This window comes from Corvus cornix, chromosome 3, assembly GCF_000738735.6.
Source record: "Corvus cornix cornix isolate S_Up_H32 chromosome 3, ASM73873v5, whole genome shotgun sequence".
Lineage (NCBI taxonomy): Eukaryota > Metazoa > Chordata > Aves > Passeriformes > Corvidae > Corvus > Corvus cornix.
Genome location: NC_047056.1, coordinates 24,213,179 through 24,237,199, shown reverse-complemented (window position 1 = coordinate 24,237,199; position 24,021 = coordinate 24,213,179). Strand labels below are relative to the sequence as shown.

Genomic DNA, 24,021 nt, shown 5'->3' with positions numbered 1-24,021 from the left:
AAGGCAGCCTCACCATCCTGACATCATAACTTGCAATCCCACTTCTGTCCCCCAGCTCCCACTAATACATTTACACAGTTAAATATTTCCTTGCTTAATGCAAAAGCAATAAGAATCTCACCATGGGAAGGAACACTGAACAAAAATACTGACTGATTTTATTGCTTTAGAAATACATTAATGAAGGGTAGAAAGCAAAGATAGCTTCTATATTGAAGCTGGATGAGATACACTATTACATAGCCTACTTCACATATTTCTTTCCACCCTTTTTGATTACATTTATTTTATAAGTGGAGTCTACAAAGTTGTTTTGGTTGATATGTGATAACATAAGGAGAATAAACTGGCTTTGTTTTGTTGAGTTTATTAAAGAGATTTTATACCATTCCTGGAGCTATGATCACATTTCTGATAGTTTCTTCATCTTTTTTAATACTGGCCACTCTTCCCATTAGCATTAGGGTGAAATTGTGAAAACCAGAACCCCATTTTCAGTAAAGGGTTTAATAATTCAGAGAGAGGAGGGAAAGTACTGCTTTAATCCTGAATGGAGGACTGTTTTATACAGCGCAATTTCACACCAATTGTTATTCACAAAATATATAAAGACTATAATAATGAATATTCACCTAATTACTTTACCGTTTTAGTTCTGATTCAGAACTTTCCCAAAATTAGACTTGCCACAGGATTTTATCTCAACTTCTTTGGCCTTTTTTCCCTGTACTCATGATAGTTTTTCCATTCTCTGTATCATAAGAGGTTAGATTTCAAGCCACTCCTGGTGACTTAAGTGAGATATTCTCAGAGTTTTCCACTGGGTCATTAGCATCCTAATCTGGGTTTGCTCAAGATTTAAAAGTACATTTTTATTCTCTTTCACTCCCGGATAACAGTTTTTACACTTTCATAGTATTGTTAAAAAACATATGAACATTTTTGTTTCACTTCAATGTTTGGGATTGAATGTGGAAATGAGAAGATGCAGCCCAGTGCATGCTCCAGGTGGCTGTGCTGGTATCCTGGACTGGGTGTAACGAATCCATCACATGGATAGTCTGTCCTGTATGATCCCAGTTTCCTGCAAATTGACATACAACAAAAGGAAAAGAATAAAAAGGAGGAAAGAAGGGAAGGGGAGGGAAAGGGGAGGGGGAAGGGGAGGGGGAAGGGGAGGGGGAAGGGGAGAGGGAAGAAGAAGGGCAAGGGGAAGGGCAAGGGGAAGTTTTGTGGCTTCGCTGCCACAACAAAAAAAAAAAAACAGAAGAAAAGAAAAAAGAAAATAAAACCCAAAAATTCTTCCACTGAAATGAGTCGTACTGCTTTTAATGAAACAGGAGATTTGTGAGATTTTAGTTTTCCGCCAAAGCCTTTTCATGCACACATTTTTTTTGAATTCCTAATCTGAGTTTTATATAGACTGTTTAATCATGCTTGATAGCAAACCTGGTCTCCAATCCTCTTTGGCTGAAAACCCAAATCATTACTTGCTGCAAGATTAGCTCCCTAGAGACCATCCTTTCTTATGCTTATATATCAGTCTTGAAAGCTGTTCAACAGAATGTAGGCAATTTTAAGCTTGAGATTAACTACATTTTAAAAAAAATGAAAGTGTGTCATGGTCTTTTTAGAACCATTCAGGTTTGGAAAGGTGAACTCTGTTATTTTCTACAGACAGAAAGTATTAGACTGTTCTGGGGCTTAATACAAAGAAGGTTTTGGGAGACAAAAATAGTGATTTTTTTCTTTTAACCTTTCGAATGTGGTTTACAAAATGTCTTTGATAAATAAACATCTATCTCAGGAATGTTTTAAATGGTCATATCACAAATGCAGAGTGTTGTTTCATTTGTTTATTCTGCATTTGCTATTTGCATTTGTAACCATTAGATGGAAATTAAAGCAGGGAGAGCACCAGGCAAGTTTCAGATCTAACAGAAAATCTAAATTCCATGAAAATGAGAATTTACAAATTTAGAAAACAGTAAAAGGGGTGCCTCCCATCCTTCCCCATTAAAATATGCACACTTTGCACATGATTAAATTATAGACCTCATTGTCTCAGAATTTCTAAGTAAGTTCAAAGAGAATTGAACATTAAACTGATAAGAAAAATATCAAGGGTTATAATGATAAAATGACATTATAAATGATATTAAATATCATGTATATTTAATATAATATGAAAGGAATAATAAATGATAATGAGGGACTAAATAGAAGCTGTCTGGTATGATGGGGTCCATTACAACCGTAAGGATTGCTGGATAGATTGCCCTCCTTCAGTTTTCTGCTGCGTTTATTTCACATTCCTCACATGCTCAAAGCTAGCTCTGATGAGAAGTGAGATGTTAAGCCAGACAAATTCCTGGCTGGAGCCAGTCTGGCCATCCCTCTTACAGGCTTCTCCCTGCAAACCTACATGCTGTCTCCAACAGCTCAACCATTTTATCACCCAAGTGGGAGACATTTCATTACCTTAGGTGTTCTCAGGGGACAGGAAGGCAAAAGAAGACAGAAAGAGGGTCCCATACAGCCTCTTGGATGGGATATAGCCCTGTTCAACCAAGCCAGCTGTTAAAATTGTGTTTACCTCCTGGACTGCTCATTGCACAACTTCTTTTGAACATCACTCACTTTTTCATGCTCCTGTCCTCTCTGTGCAGTATCATCACCACTCAGTCTCTGCTTGGTAGGTAGTGCCTTATCTTCCATCTCATCTCATCCACAAGCTCATGAAGAATGTGGGAGCTACCAATGTGTCCCAGACAAGCTGGCTAGAACATTTCTGCTGGTCACCGTCTGCTGAGATGGGTCATATTAAAGGTCCATTACAACTCTGGATTTACAGTCACATGCATAAAAAAATACATTGATTTTTTTTAGCAGCCCTTTGAATAGAGGACGGTTCAAGTCCTTTTTTTTAAAAAAACCTCTTTTTCTAAACGTGCTTAAAAGATTCTGAGCAGAAGTATGGCAGAATTAAAACATATATAAACATATATATAACTATATAAATCTCATTGGATTTTACCTTTTATAGAGAATATTTTTGTCCTTTATGGCAAAAGAGAAATTTTTGGCATCTGGTTCTTCTCATGTCACTTGTATATGTCTGGAATTGTTTCACTGTACATGAGGGGCTTGTTACATTTCAAGGGCTGTGATTATACTTTGTGTCTATCATAGGCTGAGCTACGCAGGAGTGCAATGGATTCAGACAGTCTCTTCTTCCAGAAGAATCAGGCACTCCCAGAGCGGAAAAACATTGTCACCTAGCTCCTGCTCACTTTGTTCATCCTCTGCATGTGTCCCAGCTATTGATAGCAAGGTCTAGAAAAGAAAAGGAAGAAGAGAATTGACTTTCTTTTCTCTCAAAGGGCAACACAAAACTGCTGTGTGATCTATCTCAGCTCTCAGGAAACGCACCAACAGGACAACAATTAACAAATAACTGTGTAGCTAAAGAGCAGCTCAAAACTGATTCATCATCACCACAAGGTCTGAATATTTCCAAATCCATCTTGAGTAAATTCCAGGCTTCTTTTTAGCATGTGACAATTAAAATCTATATTTTCAAACAGAAGAGATTTTCACCTTCTGTTAAAAGCAAGTAGTGAAAAACATGGACCAGCTGAAAAACACTTTGTTTGATTCAAAGTGTTACCCTGTGTTACATGCCAGGAGTTTTAACAAGAGCAGTGTTAATTCCTGAGTAAGGCCAGAAAAAAATGGACATAGTCCATTTGAATTAAATCTATTTATATTAGCCTATCACAGGAAGGGAAATTCTGATACTAATCTATAAGCTCCCACTAATCTGCTTTTACATTAAGTATGATTAATTCAGTTATCTCTTCTTTAATAATTCATCCAACTCCACTGATCAACTTTTTATTAATAGAAAAGGTAATTAGCATTTTTTTAATCAAGAAAAAGGTCATCTAGACTAAAAGCATAATTATGTTTACTAAGAAACTCTTTTGTTCGACAAAATATTTGGCTACTTCAATCAAAATTCAAATTATACCACTATGGAGAAATAAAAGACAGTACTTTGGAGCTAAATGTTCCAGGATTGTACAGACAATTTATTTTGGAAGATCTCACTCTCAAAGTTCAGTCTCATGCATCATGGATTACATTGCTGTGTATTTTTCACAATGGCATCTTAAGTCTGTGAGCAAATCTTCCCAAAGATTCAGCACTTGGCTTGCTGGATGCATGGTCCTCATGTTTTTCCTGTACCCACTCTATATGCCTATATATCCTATACCTACCAAATACTAATTCTCTAGGAATTTCTCCCTCTGTCATGGCCACAGCCCAAAAATACAGTATAAATGTTTAAATATTAGTAACCTCCTCATCCAAAAGCTACCAGGTGCTTTCCTACAAGGGGGTGAAGGTGGTGCGTACCACTCACATTTCTTGGTGGTGCTGGAACACTGCCTTACAATGGAAGCTCACCTCTCTGCTTGTGTTATTCACTGCATGAGGCCTTGATTTTGTCTTCCAGTTGGTGTTTAATGTGCCCAGTGTAAGCAGGCAGTGGCCTTGACAGCAGCTCAATCCTGTGTGTGTCACAGCACGTGTCGTTTCTTGTCATGCAGGTTCCTGTACGTCAGCCCATCACAGCAGGAGGACCTGGGCTTTACTTGAGTTTCTGCAGCTATCTCAAGGCCTCTCCTGCAGAAATCAGTTCCACATGATTAATTTCAACATAGTTGTCCTTTTTTCTGCATACTTCTTACCAAAATAAAGAGATCAGGGAAAAAATACATGTTTCCATGAAAGTTAGATATCCTTCATTTTCTCTCCAAGCCCTTCAGGCTTTCAAATGCTTAAGATGTGAGGTTATACTTGAGAGCAGAGCAAGGTCTTTCTGGATTCTGGGCTTTTTAATTTTAAAACTGAATTTGGCATCTTAGAGCAGTATATAAATTTTTTCACAATCTATATGGATAGTTCAAAAGACAGGGAACATATTAGAAAGAAAACTTGCCTGCCACATTTACAATAATAATTAGGCTAACTGCTGAGCCAAGAATCAAAGAGTAAAAGAGTTTTTCCAGAGTAAAGCCCCATGTTCCTCTTCCTGCAGCACTTGAAGAGCAAAACTGGAGAGAAAGGGAAAGGAAAGGATTTGCTTCTGGGCATCCACAGGCTGAGAAGCCAGAGCAGCACAGCTTCCAGCTTGATCTTAAACCCGGCTGGGAACTATGAAATTCTTACTGCTCTGACTCCTCTGTGAAGCCAGATCTGATGGGAATTCTCAAAGCACATCTGCCAGGTTGGGCCCAGCAAGGAAGAGAAGAGTAGTCTGTTTTTATAGGCTGGCTTCACTGCCAACTTCTACATCTGCTTGCCTCTCCATTTCCGTCCCTTCATCCTTGCCATCTCCTTTTTCTCCCTCCTGATTTATCACTTCAAATATCAGCCCCAGCATGCCTTCACTGAGCCACACCTGTAACTGCTTTACTACATTTATTAGTCTCTTTGGAAACAGTTCAAATTCAACAGGTTATTTAAATATGCCTTTTGACAGAGCATGATCTTGGGCACGATTAAAATTGAGAAAATTTTTCTTCAGTAGGAACCTGTCTCCCTGTAACCACTCCAGCACCTGTTTAGGTCGTTTGTTAAGCATTCATTGGAAAAGGAACTGAACTCCAGTCCTTCCCTCCCCAGGCCTCCAGTTACCAATCTGTAATGACTCCTCCTAAGCTACCAGGAAGCCAGTCCATGCAACAGGAACCATGTAAGCGGAGCTTATCGAGCATCATCTCAAAAACACAAGCAACATGGTAGTTATTTCAGTCTAGGCTGGGGATATGAATCTACTCAGGCAGAGTTGGGAACTCCCAATTCCAGTTGGGAAGTCAGTAGTGACCAATTTCTGTACTATGCAGTTGGGCAACACTTTGCAATTAATTCAGCTTCCCTTGAATTACATTATGACTCTTTGAAATCAATAAATCTGAGAGAGTCAGACAGAGATGCTGTTTTACGCAAAGAAATCTTCGTTTGTGTAAGGACTCTAGATGGTATAGGAACACTGGTTTTTTGTTCATCACGTTCTTGGGGCCATATATTTTCACTGATCACTGACCAAATTTCACCATGATCAGGAAAAAACTACCAGCAGTATTCACACCTAAAACATCAGTGTGGAAGACAACATCCCTGACACGAGGTGAGACTCAACAATTACGGCCATCGAAACCAATGTCTGGATGTCAGCTGACACGCTGGATGGTGGGAGAGGACATGTGGGCTAAGCCCAGTACAGTCTGCAAATAGTTATGTGTACCTAGGGAATGAAAATGCAGCCTATACTTAGATGTTCTTGTAAAATATATCTAAAAGACTTTACAATTTGATGGCGTATAACATTCACTTTGGCAGCTTAGCAAAACTGTGGGGTTTTTAGGGACGAGGACAGACCTCTGCAGTCAATACAGAATGCATTATCCTACCACACACCATTTTCTCCCCCTGGTTTGCTGCTCTTTTCTTAGAGCAAAATATCCATCTTTATCTTAGCTATGATTTATAGACCTGTAAGGAGCAGGAACTGACCTCTTCTATAAATATCCTATTACTAATAATTCTGGATTTAGTTTTAAGATTTGCTTCCCTGGAAGATATGGCTCAGTTCAGTTGAAAAAAGTGGGAAATTGAAAATCAGTCCTAGACAAGGACTGAGTTGTAGGAAATACAGACTGAAAATGTACCTGGAAATGACATTGGCAAACGAAACACATTTGCTAGGTCTCCTCACTGAAATATCCCCTTTGTTAAGGATTAATTATGACAAATTTGTGTTTGCTGAAGCTCTCCTTTGCAACATAAATCCAGAAAGGACAACTTGGTCAGACACAGCAATTTGTAGTACATTCAATTCTGGAATATTTTCTATATTCTGAGTTTACTTTATTCTGCCATATGTAAATCTTGGGTCATGTACATGAACAAATAGAGTATTCTTCATTTGATTTATATGATAAACAGGTGATTCCTTATGTTAAGCAGTAGTGGTTTGGGGGTTTATTTTGCCTTTTTTTTGCCTTTTTTTTGCCTTTTTTAAAGAAACAAACTCTACTTTTAAGTCTTTACACAACAAAAAGGGGATTTTTGAGAAATTTTTCTTGGGGATTACAGGGATCTAAGAGTATTTCTCTCTGTTCTGGGAAGAAGAGCTGCATGTATCAGTCCTTCTTCCTTCTGCGGTTGGACATAGGATAAAGTAATACTTACTCAGCCTTTTGGGCACAACTTCTTATCCCTTATTCCTGATGCTTTACATCACCACACCTTCTGCAATGCTGCTCCATCTCACTGGCCCAAGAGAGGATTAAGCAGACTCCACCAGGGATGAGAAGCAAAAGGAAGAAATCCGTCCCAGATGATGTTAATGGCAAAATTCCTGCTGTCTTCCAGAGAGAGCCAAGATCTCACTGGCATTATTTTGCCAAGCTCCCCTGAGTTGTCCAGTGGAATTCATCTGTTTTGAGTTGGTCTAAACCAATACACAGGCTGGTCTAAACTCTCACAGTACTGAGGAAAACAGAGAACTACCACCTCAACGCATAACATTTGACCATAAATCAGGCCCCCAACTTTCCTCTGATTTCTGCAAATTTAATTCAGATATAAAAACACAACTGTGCTGCTTGATCTCAAATATTAATTGTGCTGGGAAGCCCAGAAATATTGGCCTACTCTGAATGTGAGCTGATTGAACTAACATTGCATTTTACCACCTAGAAAAGCAGGACTCAAAAGAAAAACACATTGGCAATTCAAAGCAAACATTTAAAAAATGCACCAGGATTTTCAGCAAGACAGATTAACAATTCTTTTTCCACCATAAGTGTAGGTTCTGGGTGGTTGGAGACGGGACGGTGATGAAGAGATCTCTATAGGCAGGTCTTGGGACACATGGGGTTTATTGTAAAGGGCGTGGGTATAGGGGCACTGCTCAGAGCTGCCAGACTCAGCTCTGAGCAGGCCCAAGAGAGCAAGAGAGTAAGTGGGTGAGAGAGAGAGAGAGAGAGTGTAAGAGCAAGAGTAGAAGTGGAAGTAGAAGTAAGGAAAGGAATGGAAGTAAGGAAAGGAATCTCTGAAGTCCTGGTTACAATACAATAAATCATCTTCTGTACTGAATATTCTAATTGTCGCTAACCAATCTAATACAAGATACAAATCCTATAGCATTTACATACAGCCTATAAGAGTTCTTATATTACCATAGAGTGTTACATCTTAACTTCTAAAAACTACTCTTTGGACCCCTTCTGCTGAGCTAGTAGGGTCTGCTCTGACCCTTGGACCTGTCTGCAAGCAGAGGGTATTGTTCCATCAAGAGGGGATTACCTTCAGTCGGCCATACCATTGTTTTCCAGTTGTTCAGTAACTAAGACTTGGTATTTCAAAAGTGGCTTTCATTTCGATGTTGCCTGTAGTTTTCATATTCCCAAAATCTTTTGTCAGGCAATCATATTTATAAGGCTTTCCTGTTTCATCTTCCCCAACAATGAGAGGTTAGTAATTGGTAGAACTTTCAAGTTAAGCAAAGATTTTTAAAAATGGACACTTCTCCTATTCTGTTTAGAGTCTGGTAACAGGCAAAGTGCCATTATACCTCAGAGTTGTGAACCCATATAAGATTGTTAGCATGAAACAGCCTTTGTCTACCTTTGAAAAACTGCAGGTGATACTGTGGTCTTTCCTGATTTCAAGTCACAGGAAATTCAGGGTTATTTTTTATTCTGACACAGTTACCTAACATGTGCCACCAGTTACCTCAGGAACTCCATACTGATGGCAGAAACAGGTCAGATTATCTGTTGGCAGTAATGTTCATTGAGTTTTATCTCACTATAATCCGGGCTTTCAACAGTTTTGACTTGTGCATATCTGATTGTTTTATGTAACACTTGGCAAACCTAATTTAAAACCACAGACTTCTTGTAAATGTAAACCCAATATTGTTCAGATGTCACTGAGTAACCAGATGACCAAGTCTCGTATTTAATACTGTATTCTGAGACCTGAAAGGATGGTATTGTAAAAATCAGACAAAAAATATCTGTAATTTCATTTGCATTCAAAATGAAAAGACTGATGTGGCAATGCTGCCACCCTGTCTCATAGCAGTTGCATCTATAAATTGCATTTGTGTTTTCTTCTGTGTGGCTCCCTGGATAAACCACACCACAGATTCTTGCTTATGCTGTTTAAACATTGGTTTTACTCTTGTAGCTGCACTTAAGTCTTTGTAACTTCTGGACCAGCTGAATGCTTGGAGATAGTAATGCCCACCTTCACCTCTCAGTCTCATCCTAGTTTGGGCAAAACCATTTGGGCAACGCTCCTTTAACACATCCATGATGGAAAAAGAAAAACAAAGAAGCGATCTTTCCAGTAATGCAAGTTCAGAGGGTAAAAAACCACCACAACTTCCTAAATCAGTTGTTTGCAGTGTTGCATTGCCTGTGCACTCTGGAGCATCCCAAGCTTCAGAATGGAAGCAGGTCAGGCATCTCAAGGGCAGCCAAAGGGCCACTGCCCAGGCAGGTAGAAATCAAGGCCAGATTTTCATTCCAACTTCCTTTAGCAGGCTTTTGGTCACTCAGATTACTTTTTTTTCTACTTTTTTGCTACAAATTTCATATTACTTATGTGTAAGTGTACATTCTATATTTTTATGTTAATTGTGAAATAGGTACAGAAAATACTAACATTTCATTCATGTCACTTTTCTGAGGAAGGTAGATCCTCTACAGTCTTCAAACAACTGTGTTTATGTAGATTATAATCTAGCTGTCCTTTTCCTCTTCAAATTTTTCAAAGATGTAACCTGTTGAAAACAATTTTCCACTGCTAGACTGTTCTGAATTAAAGTTCCTCCCAAGACTTAACAACTTATTTTCATATTGCTTTCACACTTTGATTCATTAAAATACAAATTCAGCCCTCAAAATAGAAACCTGAGCTTTCCAAAGAAAATGCATGAAGAGCCTTAAATTATGAATGTAAAAAACTTATTCATAGTGCCACTAGTGTGATTCATTTTCTATTCCCAAATGCTTTCTTTAATCCAGAACTTCTGAGTTGAGAAAGTTCTGTTAGGATGAAACAAAAATCTCTCCAGAACTGTGTATTCCATGACTAAAACTATGAAACATCATATTTATGGAGATCACAGGTCATAATACACACCTTTGTATTCAGTAACTGCTTCAATATTTATATGAAAATGGGAACCAGTAAAGGATATGGCCCATTCCTGTGATGTGACCTGCTGGGAGGTTTCAGACCACACCTGGCCAGTGCATGATGACCATGTCAGTGCCTCAGGCTCACTCACAGCATCCTGAGAGGGTTCCTGCACACTGCTTAAGTTGCACGGACATTCCTCCTCCCCATTGCACAGCTGCAAACTGCTCACTCAACGGAGAGCAAGTCGTGGCTGCTCCAGGCAAAGCCTAAGGCTTGTGTCCTTGCCCTTGTTTACTCTCCTAATAACACCAAAAGTAATAATAAAACACCATGTATCCCAACACTCCAAACCCATGAAGTCATCAGTTATGAAGAGTGAAATCTCTTTTTTTTAAATAAAGGTATTTCTTTTACTTTGTTTCAGCCAGCCTTGCAGAACCCAGCATAAAAAGAAAACACACAGAGAGTGCAGCTATTCTCTGAGGACCCAGTTACGTGCAAATAAATTCCCTTTGTGTTTGTGTGTGTGTGTTTACACACATTGAGAGCCAGCTTTTCAGCAAGAATTTCCAGTTCTGTCTGTTGTAAATTAAAAGATTAAAAAACCTTCCAGCCATATTTTATAATCTGTATTACTAATATCAATAATAAATAGCTAAGAACAAGCTCAACTAACTGAATCTATGTCAACATGAAACTCAGTTTGACAATTCAGAGAAAAAGAAAAAAACCAGACTGCTGCCATAATAAATTCTTCTTATAACCCCTACTATCTTCCTGTGGATCCATAATATTTTCCTACACATACTTTACTGCAGTAGCTAGTAGTCCATTTTACCATGCAAATCTTGACTTACAACAGGCATTAAGGCTTCTTTCCAGGGAGTTGATGCATTGTTTCCTTCCAGGGCCAGTACTGCCTCAGAGCTGTTGCTGAATTGTCCTCTGGAGATGCTGCTTCGTGCTCTGAGCTGAACCACAGATCCTCGAGTGCTGCTATTACCAAATCTGAAAGAAGAATTCTGTGGGAGACAGAGAAAGGTATCATGTGTTGGCAAAGAGCTTTTGGCAGACAGGTTTTGAGCCCAACCTCACAAGTGACAACCAGTATGCTGCACCTCACAGTCACAAAGCACAAACCATGGAGCTGTTTCCTAAAGCACTACTGGTGCTGGAGGTAGCAGCTCCCAGAAAATGCCCGGAAGGGGCATTATGGTGTGAGATGGGCACTACCACACCACTTTTGTTCTGGCACATTCATCACAGGGTAAGGAGGGAGGGACCTCAGTGAGTTCAATGGAAGGTTGAAGGCAACTCTCTTAGGCTGACATGATGATTAATACCTGTGCTGGCCACAGTAGATTCACACTTAATTTACACCTGTGTAAATAACTGGAGACACAGCCCGAAGGATCTGGTCCTACTGGAGCATAACTTTGGCAGGTTTGTAGTGATGTCAGTGGGAGCATACAGCAGTCAGGTTCTGCCTGTTTTAATAAGAGAGTCTCTAAGCCCCTGGAAAGTTTGTTTTAAACAAGAAACCAAAAAGGCAGCCTGTCTATCATTTTTTGATGCTGTGAGATTCTCTTAGCCACCCACACAGAGGCTAAAGCTATATTTCAGCTTGGAGAGAGAGAGCGAAAATTACGTGCTTTTCCAAAAGCCTTTTTACTCATCACGCTATAAATAGATAATCTACAGGAGTCTGTTGTAATCTCACTTTGTTTTTAAAACAAATCCAAGGACCCAAACCTCAAGAGCATGTGTCATGATTTACACACCCTCCAAGGTATCAGATAACCCGCGGTTCAGACCCCTCTCCTTGGTCTCTCTGGGCAGTATGAGCTGAGCTCTCAGCCCTGCCCCATTCTCCTGGCTGAATTCACACCTATCATCCACCTTCAGCCTCTCACCACCAGCAATGGCAAAACAACTGGAAAACTTTGTGCCTCTGACTCAAATATTCACCTCTGGGTTTTTCCTTGGAGCCGTGGTACCGCTTTTGTGCTGCTTCTGCCTTGGCCCTCGTCTGTCAGATCAATGCATTCATTAAGGAAAGCTTCACTGCCCGGATGATGAACAGACATCATAAAATTGTTATATTTGACAATTCTTATTAGAGGTTTCATATGGTGGCTACATTTCTGCCACAAAAAAAGACTCAGAAGACTTTTCCTGATGTACAACCTTTCCAACAAGAGGAGGAATGTAATTAAAGTCTATTTTCTAGAAGTCTCTGCTTTGTTCAAGGACGAATCCAGACCTCATTCCTCACATTCCCTTAGTTTTATGGTAATTGTGAATAAAGTGAAGTGAGCTGCAAATATCTTTACAATTGTTTTATATTACTTGGATAGATAATTATCTGGTTGTGCCAACAAATGCATACTTAGCCTTCAACCAGTGAAAGAAATTATATGCATTTCTAGACATAATTGTATGCAGATGAAAGAGAAAGACTAAATTCTGAGAGCCAAACTGAGATCCCTTTCAAAAATCAAGAACTTAACTCTTCTCACACCTCAAAATTAACATTAAATTTTAAGAGAAAAAGCTTTAGATTTTCATTTTCAGTGTGATTCAAGAAAATGTTGAGGCTGAGAATTCTGCAGTTAGTGGGGAGGGAAAATTTTCCCCTTTCTAGTGAACACCACTCAGGACTGTAGCTTAGCCCCTTGGAAACACCATCATTTGCCCTTGGCACAGTACAAAGAATATTGCTCTTCTCCACAAGAATGGGTGGGATAGCTTCTGTCTATCTCCCAGTAATCATTATGGTATGTAAGAATGAGAACTCAGCACACAGTTAAATCCAAGTATTCTCATCTTAGTTTTCCGTACTTTCCAATATTCATCTCTCAGGAATTCCAGGGAGGGTGAAAGAGGTAAAAATCCACAGTCTCTGATGCATGAAATGCCACCGTATAGTTGAAGTATTTCCCCAGGTGCTCCTAGTTTACAGATTAGGGAATATCCCATATGGACACCACAGTGGCCCTGCAACAGGACAGTTCTCAGAGCTGTTCATCACTGACACAGGCTGTCACTGAATTGTATCTCCCTTCTTTACCTGTGAAAAACTGCTACTCCAAGTATAAGGGACTTAGAACTGCAGTTCTGTCACTAAAAATTACGTGACCCGGATGTTTCTATCATTGCAGCAAAATGCACTAAATGTCTTGAAATGTCAGTGGGCAAGGGTACACGTTCCTTTTTCTGTTTGCGTAACAATCATCATATCCACATGCTCACCTATGGTATTAATAATCAATAAAAGGCATCTTTTAGGGAGTTCCTTACAAAATTTTTTTCATATCTTATTTCTAAAGAGAGAGAAAATCATCTCCTGCACTGTCTTGACACATCCTTGTTCTGGGAAGACACATAAGTGAAACAAGAGAAAATAAAAACTTAAAATATTTTCAGTGACCAAATCACATCTTAGGTGAAAAATTATTCTGTGTAGCTACATATGGATTTTTCCTCAAGTGGATATGATATTTCAATGTACTAGGTGCTATATGAATAGACAAATTCATATCAAAATCTTATTTCTTGACCTGTTGCCCAAAGAAAAAAGGTGTCATGCAAAACTTTCATTATAGTCAAAATACAGTCTCCTAGGTGGAGACAAGGATGCAAAAAATTCCAGCCCATGGCTTGTTTATGACAGTCACTGAGCAGTGCTGGGTAATGAATTATTCTGTGTGACTCAGCAGGGTGAGAAAAACCAGGGCTCACTGTGAGGCAGGGCTGCCAAATTATCTCCTCTCACCTGTCACAGTCACCACCTGGAGATGTGACATCCCCAAACTCATTTGCACACAATCCTCTCCCATGGCCCCTTCTAGCAGCCATGGAACACCTGTTTCCCTGCCACCTCGGGTGAAGTGGGGATTTTCTCTCGTTTAGTCATTTCTTCTCCCCCAAGGCCAATGGTACACGTTTTGAAGAGAAGTATTCCTGCTAGATACAGGGAGGATTTACGACAAAAATTGGGCTGCTGTGCTCCCAAGTGGAAAAAACAACCCACCTAAGCTACAGAGCAGCAGAGACAGGTTCTAGGCAGTAGAAGAGAGATAAGATTTACATGTAGGAGCACCTTTTCCAGTTTATTAAGGTCTTGCAGGATCTCTTCCCATCTTTAACATGGAAGTTATCACATACCTGTTGTTAATCTGAAAAATTACTTAACACATAATTTAAGACTATCTAATCCAACCTAACCATTGTGGGGTAGGATTTTTTGCAATGAACATCCAAAAAGCACGATCATTCAAACAGGAAGTTTCTTGCCCATCACTGTCTGCATTCAGTTTAAACAGGATGAGATTACAGAAAATCACCAGAGATTGCTCAGTGCAGACGGCTCTGCTTATTACCAAGAGTTTCATAGTGTGCTATGGCTGCAAACTGGCACATGTGTACATCCTTGACATTGCTCCAGTCACACCAGTGAATTTATGGCAAGGATGAATTTAGGCTGACATGTCTAACACAAGAGAAAGTCCAAAGCATTGGAAAAAATGAGGAATGCCCATTTTAGGGACAGTATTGTTTTACTTATTAAATTATCTCTGTTAAAGCAATATCAGTGACATAGTAAAAAGTTAGAGTTTGGGAGCCTTGCAAGATCTTCTAATTCCTAATCATTGCCCTCAGCAACTGTGTATAATATATCAATTTTATCCTGTGTGGAGAATCACTACCCTTTGACTCTTGAATTTGCAGAAGAGAATTTAAGAGCTGCAGTCTGTTTCCCACATGATAGAAGACTAAATATTTCCATTAAGATTGCCTAGTCTGAGTGATATTTTTTGTTACTGCATTGTAAAAATATTAAAATATTGGGAACTTTTAATGTTCCACAGTGCTGAAACCATTCCTTCTGGATTTACTGAGGCATCCCAGAACCTTTCATAGTCTTCCAGTCACACAACACAGAATAGCTGGTCTTCCTGTGCATATCTTAAAACATTATTCACAGCTGTGTTTGGACACACATTTTAAGACTGCTATAGACAGGGCTGGCTGTAGCTGCCTGTGGCTGCGATGTGGGTGGGAGACTGAGCAGAGACATTTATCACAAGAGGAAATTCTCCCCCTTTTTTTGTCCCCACTGTTTTTCCCTAGATGTATATAGGATGCATGAAAGATGCTGTAGTTAAAGCATCCTTAGTGCTCAAAATCCCAGCAGTACCAAGCCTGTTCCCACCTGGCAGGCTCAGAAACACAGCCCCAGCTCCCATGCTCAGGCTGTATTGTGCAGCACAACCTGGAATCGCAGTTTAATTATCCCCGTGTCCCTGGGCTTTGGGGCCCCAGAGATCCTCATAAATACTCAGGAAAAATAAAAATAACCAGAGTAACAAACTGTGAAAGGTCTAACAGTAAACTAGTTTACTACTAGACCTCTGTGTTGTTAATTTTTGAAGACTTCATGTGGTCAGTACCAAACCTTTGGAGGATGTTCTATACACCCTCTGGGAGACCCCTATGACAAAATCTGTGTAGGATGCTGTACTTCTTTATAAAGCAATTAATTCATAGCCTAAGCTAGAATCAGCTTCAAGAGAACAATTTCGAGACATCAGTCATGGCACCTTATCAAGTCCTATCCAGTTCTACTGAGGTTCACACAATAGTGAATTACCACAACAATTATTCAGCCTTTGTTCACACTGGCCATCGTTTCCTGATAGTTGTAACTTGGTTGCTGGAAGCAAACAGCTGCATTTTTTGGACACCTTTTACAAGCACACTAAAATCATCCTTCCTCAAGAGAGATCTTAGGCCATAGGTACACACTTGATGGCTAAATGGGAAATTCCCTCTGTAACATCCAGAGATGTAACTATCTCACCACTTGTAACAATGGTTGAAAAAACCCCAGCAAATTACATACCTGCAAAGAGCAGCTTTTTATCATATACACATTATTAGAAAACAAAATATGGAGGCTATTTGATGTAAGTTACAGCTGGCCAACGAGATGGATTTCTACCACATCAAATTTCTTGCCTGTTTTGCTTCCATGGAGGCAACTGGGAAAAAACATACTGAGGTCCTGGGAAATAGCTCCAGACAGCTCTGCTTATACACTTCAACCTTGATCTACAGAGAAAAAGAGCACCTGAACATTAAAATGTTAACCAGACATTCACTGTTAGGACCTTTTCTCTACTTTTTTGTTAAATAGCTCTGGAAAGTTCAAGCAAAGGCAGAGGAAGCAGCCCTTTCTCTCTCTTTCTGCCTGCCCAGCAGCGAGTCCTTAGGGGTCTGCACCAGAAAGATGTCCCCAGGAGCAGTGTGGTTGCTCCTGGATCCTCCTGAACCCCTCAGTCTCCCGCAGCCTGTTTGCTCTTAAATACCTAGTGAAGTGATTCATATGAGTGGTAAACCTCCCTTCTCCATTAGGAAAAGCTGTGAGATGTAAAATGACCTGGAACTTGCATGACGAAAACAAATCAATGGCTAATTGTGCTTGCACTGAAAAGGAAGCAATTGATCAATTCCAGCATGCACATTTATTTACACTAGTAGATTATGAAGGCAAAGCAATCTGACAGGCTGTGCTTTCTGTCTGTTGGGATTTGCCTTCAGACTTACCTGTGCGTGATTCAAAACGTCGCAGCTGCGATAATGAAAATAGCAAGTAAGCAACGAGAGAAAATGGAACATTCTTTATGAAGGAAGCACATGGATGAAGTTATAGTTTATCCAGCACCTGGCACGTGAGCCTTTTGTGCAAGAGTTCTTCCTCACGCGTTACTTTCAGCCTCACTTCAACTCAGCACATGCTGAGCAGCAGGACCTGAGCCAAAGCAGAGGCTCGGCTCCCTGCAGAGACCCCGGGGTCCCCAGCTCCTCACCCACTGGGGTGCATGAGACAGCAGGAAGGGGTTTAAAGCCCAGGGCAGATGTGCTTTTCCACAGTAAGGTATAACTTTTTTGAGACAGTATTTGTTGGTTTTGCATAAATGCAGGCTGGTGACAACATTCCAATGAAATGAGAGGTTATGAAATTCACATCATTTCTGTGAGTAACTTTTGTGAGTCATTGCTATCAAGTAAGCAGAAAGTATTCAGTCAGTGTGTGTCCAACTGACTTTCAATAGCTATTGAAAATTGTTTAGCACCATTAAGGTTATCTGTGAACTCCCTTCTGACAGAAGTAAACCACGCAGAGTTCAGACTTCCCAGAATTCAACCTCAGCATGGAAGCTCCTTGCCAAATCCACATCTGAGACAATGACAGATGATCTGTCCCAAAGCATCCAGCTATGGCTGTGTGAAAATGCAAGATACAATACAATATAAAGGCATTTTTTGATTTAAAGCAAAAATGTGGGCTATGCACAATTCTAACAGCTCTTTACATTGATTTTATGCTCTTGTAACCTCTCTTTTTCAATGTCTTTAAAATACAAAACATGTACTTGTAAGAACAATGATTTTTTAAAGGGTAGCATGACATTAACCTAATCATTCCTGTTTAATCAGCAGACAGAGCAAATAGGATATAACATGACGCTCCACATTCTCTGTGGCTTGAGCTCAGAGAAAAAGCTGATATGGAACATACTGGTGAAGGGGAAAAAAGGGAAACAAGGCTTTTTATGCATAAAGCACAGCTCTGTTAGCAGGATGATTAAAGCCATTTACAGTAAAATAACAGCCTTCCAGGTCCTCCCAACATCCTGAATTCATTCTGCTGTTTTGGGGTAATTGAATGGGTTTCAAATGTTGTAAAATATAAGCCTGTTTATGGAAAAATGTTCTGCTAATCAAGATGTCTTGGTTTATTTGGTACAAGATTTCATTTCTATTCTTTCTAACATCTGTAATATAAAAGAGTCATGAATACATAACAAAAATCTCTGCAACTCCAACTTGCTACAGCTTAAACCAAAACATCAAAGAAGAGAAAATTCTATAAGAAACATGTAAAGATAGGGTGGCTGTCAGGGATGCAAGGAAAATGAGAGTTTTGTTTGAAATCTCATTTTAGGCAGTGGGAATATGCTTCTGTGTGTGTGTGTGCACATCTGGGGTCAGGTCTTCTAGGACAGGTTTGAGGAGTGAGCACAAATCTCCTGCAGCCCTGAAAAGAGTTCTGACATTTTAAAACAAAGTTTGGAAAAGAGGAGATAGCAGAGCTTCCAGCAGCACTGTTTTTAGATCTCTCCATTTATTTTGTTTTCCTTACAAGTCAGAGTTTCCAAGTAAAATTTTCTGGTGGCTATCTAGTCTCTCTCACCAATTTTATTTTTCCAGGTTTTCCTTGTCCTTTGAGGCACCTAATTGTTGGCCAATGGCTATTGATTACAGTCTCATTTCGCCTATTCCATCACTCATTTCACTGTCCCAAACCTCTTTGCAGATGCAGTCTGTGGCTTCCTGTAGCTCAGCAAGGAGATGAGCCCTCTGCTCTGCAGTCCCTGCTCACCAGCTCTTCCTGGTGAGCTGTGCTCTCACACCTCATGACAGGGTCATGGCATCACCCTGGTTATGTTTCAGAGTCACTTTCCCAGGCCACTGACTCCTGCTCAGGAGTTCTGGTCAGCAGCTCAGAATTACATCTTGAGGCGCTGCAACATCAGACCCATTTCAGTTCAGCTTGGGGCCATCAGTCCCTGCTCTGGTGGCACTGCAGCAGTGCCAGTCTCCAGCCCTACCTCTGACCCTGCCTCAACCCTACACAACCGTCAGCCCTACTGCCTCCAGGATGAACCCCTTGGATGTACCCCATAGCTGTGCCTCCTGCCCTGTCTCCTCCTGCTGCTGTCTGGGTTCCCTGTGGGGACATCAGATCCAGTTCATCCCCTCCCTCACAGTGCCAGGGGCTGCTGATGGACCCTGCTAGAGCAACACCACACTCTACCTGTGGTGACTGGACACTGTGGAACTGCAGTGCCTGGGTGAGGGTCACCCTTAGCCCCCAGCCCTGCAAGGCACCCTGGCAACACACAAGCTGCAAGGGGAAAAAAAGACCTGAGGGTGTCTTGGGATATAGAGATGCATCATGGAAATGGAGTGCACCATTTGTGCACCAATGGAGAAGATTTAGGAACTAGAATATATCTTTTGAAGTAGACAAGACTTGATTAGCAGGGCTTACAGGCAGAAACTTTGCCAGAGGGATTGTAACAACCCAACACAGATGTACATATGTCTGTGTACACAGGTATCAAGGAAGCGTGGATTTCTCTAAATCCAGTTAAGGGATCAATCTTTTCTCTGGCAATTACATAGCATTTTCTGCAACCCAGTAGCATGATATAACCTGCTGGGATTAAGTGGCAGCCACCTGCTCCCTAACCAAGCCTGGGTGTAGTCAGCCTCCAGGCAAAATTGAATTACTTGAATCACTAGGGCCCAATGAAACTCAAACTCAGGGCCTGCAGCAAACTACACAGGGCAGGAAGCTCAAACCAAATCACCTCATCAGATCTCTCTCCACACCCAGCCACTGACTGATAAGGGTAGCATCCCATCACAGACAGCTCAAGGAAGGCAGCTGCCCAAATGCCACTGGAAGCTTTGAGTCCAGTTAAACTGGAAATTTTATGAGTGGACATGATAGCTCAACTATCCACGCTTCACCCTAGAGCTTAAAAAGCAGAATCTTTCACTGTAACCATTTCTCTCCAGACTGAGCAAATAACAGCTGCACTGTTGTAATTCCTGCCTCTTCGGAATGCATCTAATTATTAAAATGACACAAGGGGAAAAATGGATGCAGAAGTAGCAAGAGACTAATCAAACAACATTTTTCACATTCCAAATCAGACATACAGATAGAAGATGTTCTACATGTAGTAAATTTGGATCACAGTCTCAGGTTTCTGATTTACATAGAATTTGGTTTCAAAGTAGATTCAGTCCATATTAATAATAATTGACATTAATCTTATAGGGGCTGCAGTGCCTTTTTTTCTACCATTATAAAGGCAATTCCTGATTGCATCTGAACATCAGAGCTGTTTGGAAAATATAGGCAAACCCTTTGCTGTTTTCTTTTGGTAATGCTGAAAATGCCATTTCTCATCAAAAAAATTGAGCCAAATTCTGCAAACTGCCAGGTTTGGTACATCTACTAGGCACTAAGATGAGCATGAAATCCCTGTTTGCTATAATTGCGGGAAGTTATCAGCCAGATTTTCAAGGCTGAAGGCTTGGTATGGTTATCACTCTGCCTCCCTTGTTCTTATGCCTTTCCTTAAGTATTAGTTGCAGTTTGCATCAAAGACACACTACGGGGTTAGATGGACCTTGGCATGACACATTACTCTAGGGTTTGAGTAATTGAGGGAAACCTGAAATGGATTCATTATTCATTCAAAAGCAGAGAGTTTTAAACATAATTTCTGTTCAGGTGGAAAGCTCACTTTTTTCCCCTTGTCTTTCATTCATAAGATTACTTACCTTGATGCTTTCACTAGAACAAGTATTTTGAACATCCCAGCACAGATTCTTGTAAAACTTTGACTGGACCATACAACTTACTTTAGACTAAGTTCGACTATGTTTGTCAATATATTAAAAGCAGTAATCTTAATAGTCATAGATCTGAGATGGAATGAAATGGGCCAGAAAAGAACATCATAGAGGAGTGCAACAAATATTGTCCAAAAGAAAAAAAAGGGCAGTGGGGGGACTGAGCTACAGCACTGTATTGTGGTGTCAACAATCCTGATATTGGTAACAATTTCCCTGTATGTTCCATTGTGAGGGGAAATGTCATAGGCTGAACTAATTTACAAATGATTCCTGTTGATTTAGACAGAGAGGTTTGTTAGACTCTTGGCAAAAGCAAGAATAATTTCCAGTAATATTTGCAGAAGTTCAAGTGATGTGCAGTTTGGCGTTTCAGCAAGTACACACAGGTGTTATTTCACTGAGAGGGATTTCAAGCACAAGCAACAGTCAGAGGGATAGTGACATAGTGAGACAGATTGCAGCAATGCTGTCTGAATTTTCGATGCCAAGACACTCTGCAACTTCACTATGGCTCATATGGATTATTTCCTCTTTGAAATCAAAATCAGTTCAAAGCAAAAAGAGGCAGCCAAATCCAGGTAATGCACAGTAGATCTGCACCAAGAGCATCAATAGATCCATGCCATTTATAAGTGACACAATTGACCCTGTCTTGTTTATACAAGAAGTCTGTCAGTCAAAAAAACCCTATTTATATTTAAGTGAAATTACTTCTTCCTTATCTACAATGTTTACAAGAGATGAGCAGTGATCAGAACACTTTCTGTCTGTGTGGGAATAGTGAAAACTCTCCACTGTTTTGTAGATGTGTAGATGTTCTGGTGACACCAAATGGTTAATGGAAAAGACATTATGTTACTCTTACCTTTTGTCAGACTGATTTGGAACATCCATAAGTCTTTTTATTTGATTAAAAAGTTACCTTCTTTTTTTGCTTTTTCTCTTTTATCTGGTACATTGTGGTTCTGGAACAAGGAGCATAACAGCCTTTTATTTGTTCTATCACATAGCTCTCTGTTCTTGTATCACTTTAATTCACCCATCAGTACGAAATGTTTGATTAAAATAGACACGGGTGGGTGTGTGGCATAAATTGCACTTAAAACAGCAATCTGAAATGGGGTTAAGAAAAATTATGTCCTTATGATTAATTGCAGTACTTTTTTATTTGATGTGAGGTACATGCTAATGACTGCTTTTAACGTATTCCTGTTGCTTCTTCTTTATTTATCTGTCCACAAAGGCATTTGATTAACTGCTGTGAGTGGGGTTTTAAATAAACATGCTTTACAAAACAGAGGAATAGGAATACAATAAATTTCCTAAAGTGGCAGACTCTGGCATTGTCAGCCCAGAAAAAGCATGAAATTGAGTATATCAGCCTTTAATTGTTCTGCCCTTTCATTCAACTGATATTGGCACAGAAGCTCCACTCTGCAGACAGTGAGAGTTTAAATTATGGGAGGAGGGGGTTCAGTCCATACTATACATGAAGATGTTCAGGCAAGCCATTAACAAGATCTTCCAACACCTCTTTCCATCCCCTGACACTTTAAACTCTTCAGTCCTCTGAATGATTTGGTCACTCCCATCAATGCAAGGGCTGCCAAAAACTACCAGGAGTGTCTGTCACTGGAAGCAAAAAACACCTACCCTCCATTGTTCCCACGTGCACAAAGAAGACAAAACATAATAAACACAATATATTTTGACCCTTAAGAATAACAAAAGCCATGTGAATAATAAGTAGACAAATGAAGCTGACCCAAGTGGTTTATATGAGTGTCTGAAGCCTGTTTGAGCTCAGTTCAGTTCAGTATCATATGCCTGTATTATAAAGTTTCTGTCATCATCTGCTCTTCTGAGCAACATCCTCGTCTTTCAGGGACTCCTTTGTTCAGCATCTCCTGCTACACAGAAATCACACACTTCACAAATTGTCTTGTAAGCACCTCATGGAGAGAAGTACAAGGACCTGAATCCACAATTTTACAATAAATGGAAGCATTTGACCATAATCAAACATATCATGGTGTGTATCTCCTCTTGTTCACTGATGGTTTACATTTTGATTCAGACATATATTTACCACTCCTCAGTTTGCAAGAAAATTTCTTTAGTAGCAATTTGCCATTACAATCTTCAGCTCTTGTGATCTCCATGTTGCAGTCATTTGCTAAAATCTGCCCTTTGCCAGCATTTTAAGCCACATCCTTCTGTTCATTATTAAATCACTCTAAAAAATATTACCAGCGAAAATTAATCTTTAGGAAACAGGAGAAATAGCTGCAAGACTCCATATGTTATCAGTCTTAATTTTATTCCCTCCCAGTCTCATGATCCTCCTTCCATTTGTTCCAGTAGTTTACTTATCAGCTCCCTGAGAGCACCTCAGACAAGTCACTTCTTATCTCTTTACCACAAATGTGACATTTCTTAAAATGTAGGCTGAACAATGATATCAGTCACTGTGTTTTCCTCTCCCTTTCTTTGGTGATGCACAAGGCTAATGCAGCCCACTCTCTTGCACTTGATATTCACAGAAATAAACACTTAACAAATACAAGGTGTTTTCTGGTTTTTTAATAACCATAAGTATCTCTCAATAGATCACAATGAGTTTGAAATCATTTGACTATGCAAGGTAAGTTAATTTAAATATTTGTTTAGTATGTTTCCTGGTGAAAACAGCATTTTACCACGATGCTTGAGAGCAAAGGATGACAGCTGGCAGATGTCATCCTCTGCTGATGGCTGAGTAACCTCTTATCCTGTGGGATTATTGCCAGGGCTGCTGACAAAAGTCAATTTAGAAAACACTCTCATGCTGAATATTTACCCCAGGATTCTAAATCAGAATACTTACTCCTGAAGATAACGCTTTGTGCTAAGATCAGACAAGATTAATTCAGCTTGCAGGGTCAACTTTGTAGGGCATAATCAGCAAAGAACTACAGCACCATGACTTCAAGGACCAGATGGCAAACTAGAGAAAAATATGGAATACCAGGATTATTCAACATCAAAAATTATGCACAAGCATTTATATAATACATGTCTTTTGAAAAAACATTTATTCTACAGCTGGCAAGTAAAAAGAGAGGGTGGTTCAGTAAGAACAGTTGTGAATGAAGAGCAAGCTGAGCCAAAGCCATGCATCAGAGAAGACAAGAGAAAAGAGGAGGTTGTCCAAGAGAAGAGTAGATCAAAAGCACCAGTGTATGACAGCTGAGAGAAAAACTGGTGAGGAGCAGGAAGGAAGTCAGGAAAGCTTGGATCTTTGTGAAA

The 24,021-nt window shown here is 39.9% G+C and overlaps 1 long non-coding RNA gene across 1 annotated transcript; it reads right to left on the bottom strand.

Moving 5' to 3' along the window:
* Positions 1-243: 243 nt before the first annotated feature.
* On the bottom strand, positions 244-4,811 carry LOC109143792. The gene is made up of 4 exons (XR_002044152.3): positions 4,474-4,811; positions 3,038-3,336; positions 2,641-2,808; positions 244-1,084 (listed from the first exon to the last, which is right to left on the bottom strand). It is a non-coding gene; the product is annotated as an uncharacterized LOC109143792 (long non-coding RNA).
* Between the last annotated feature and the right edge of the window lie 19,210 nt (positions 4,812-24,021).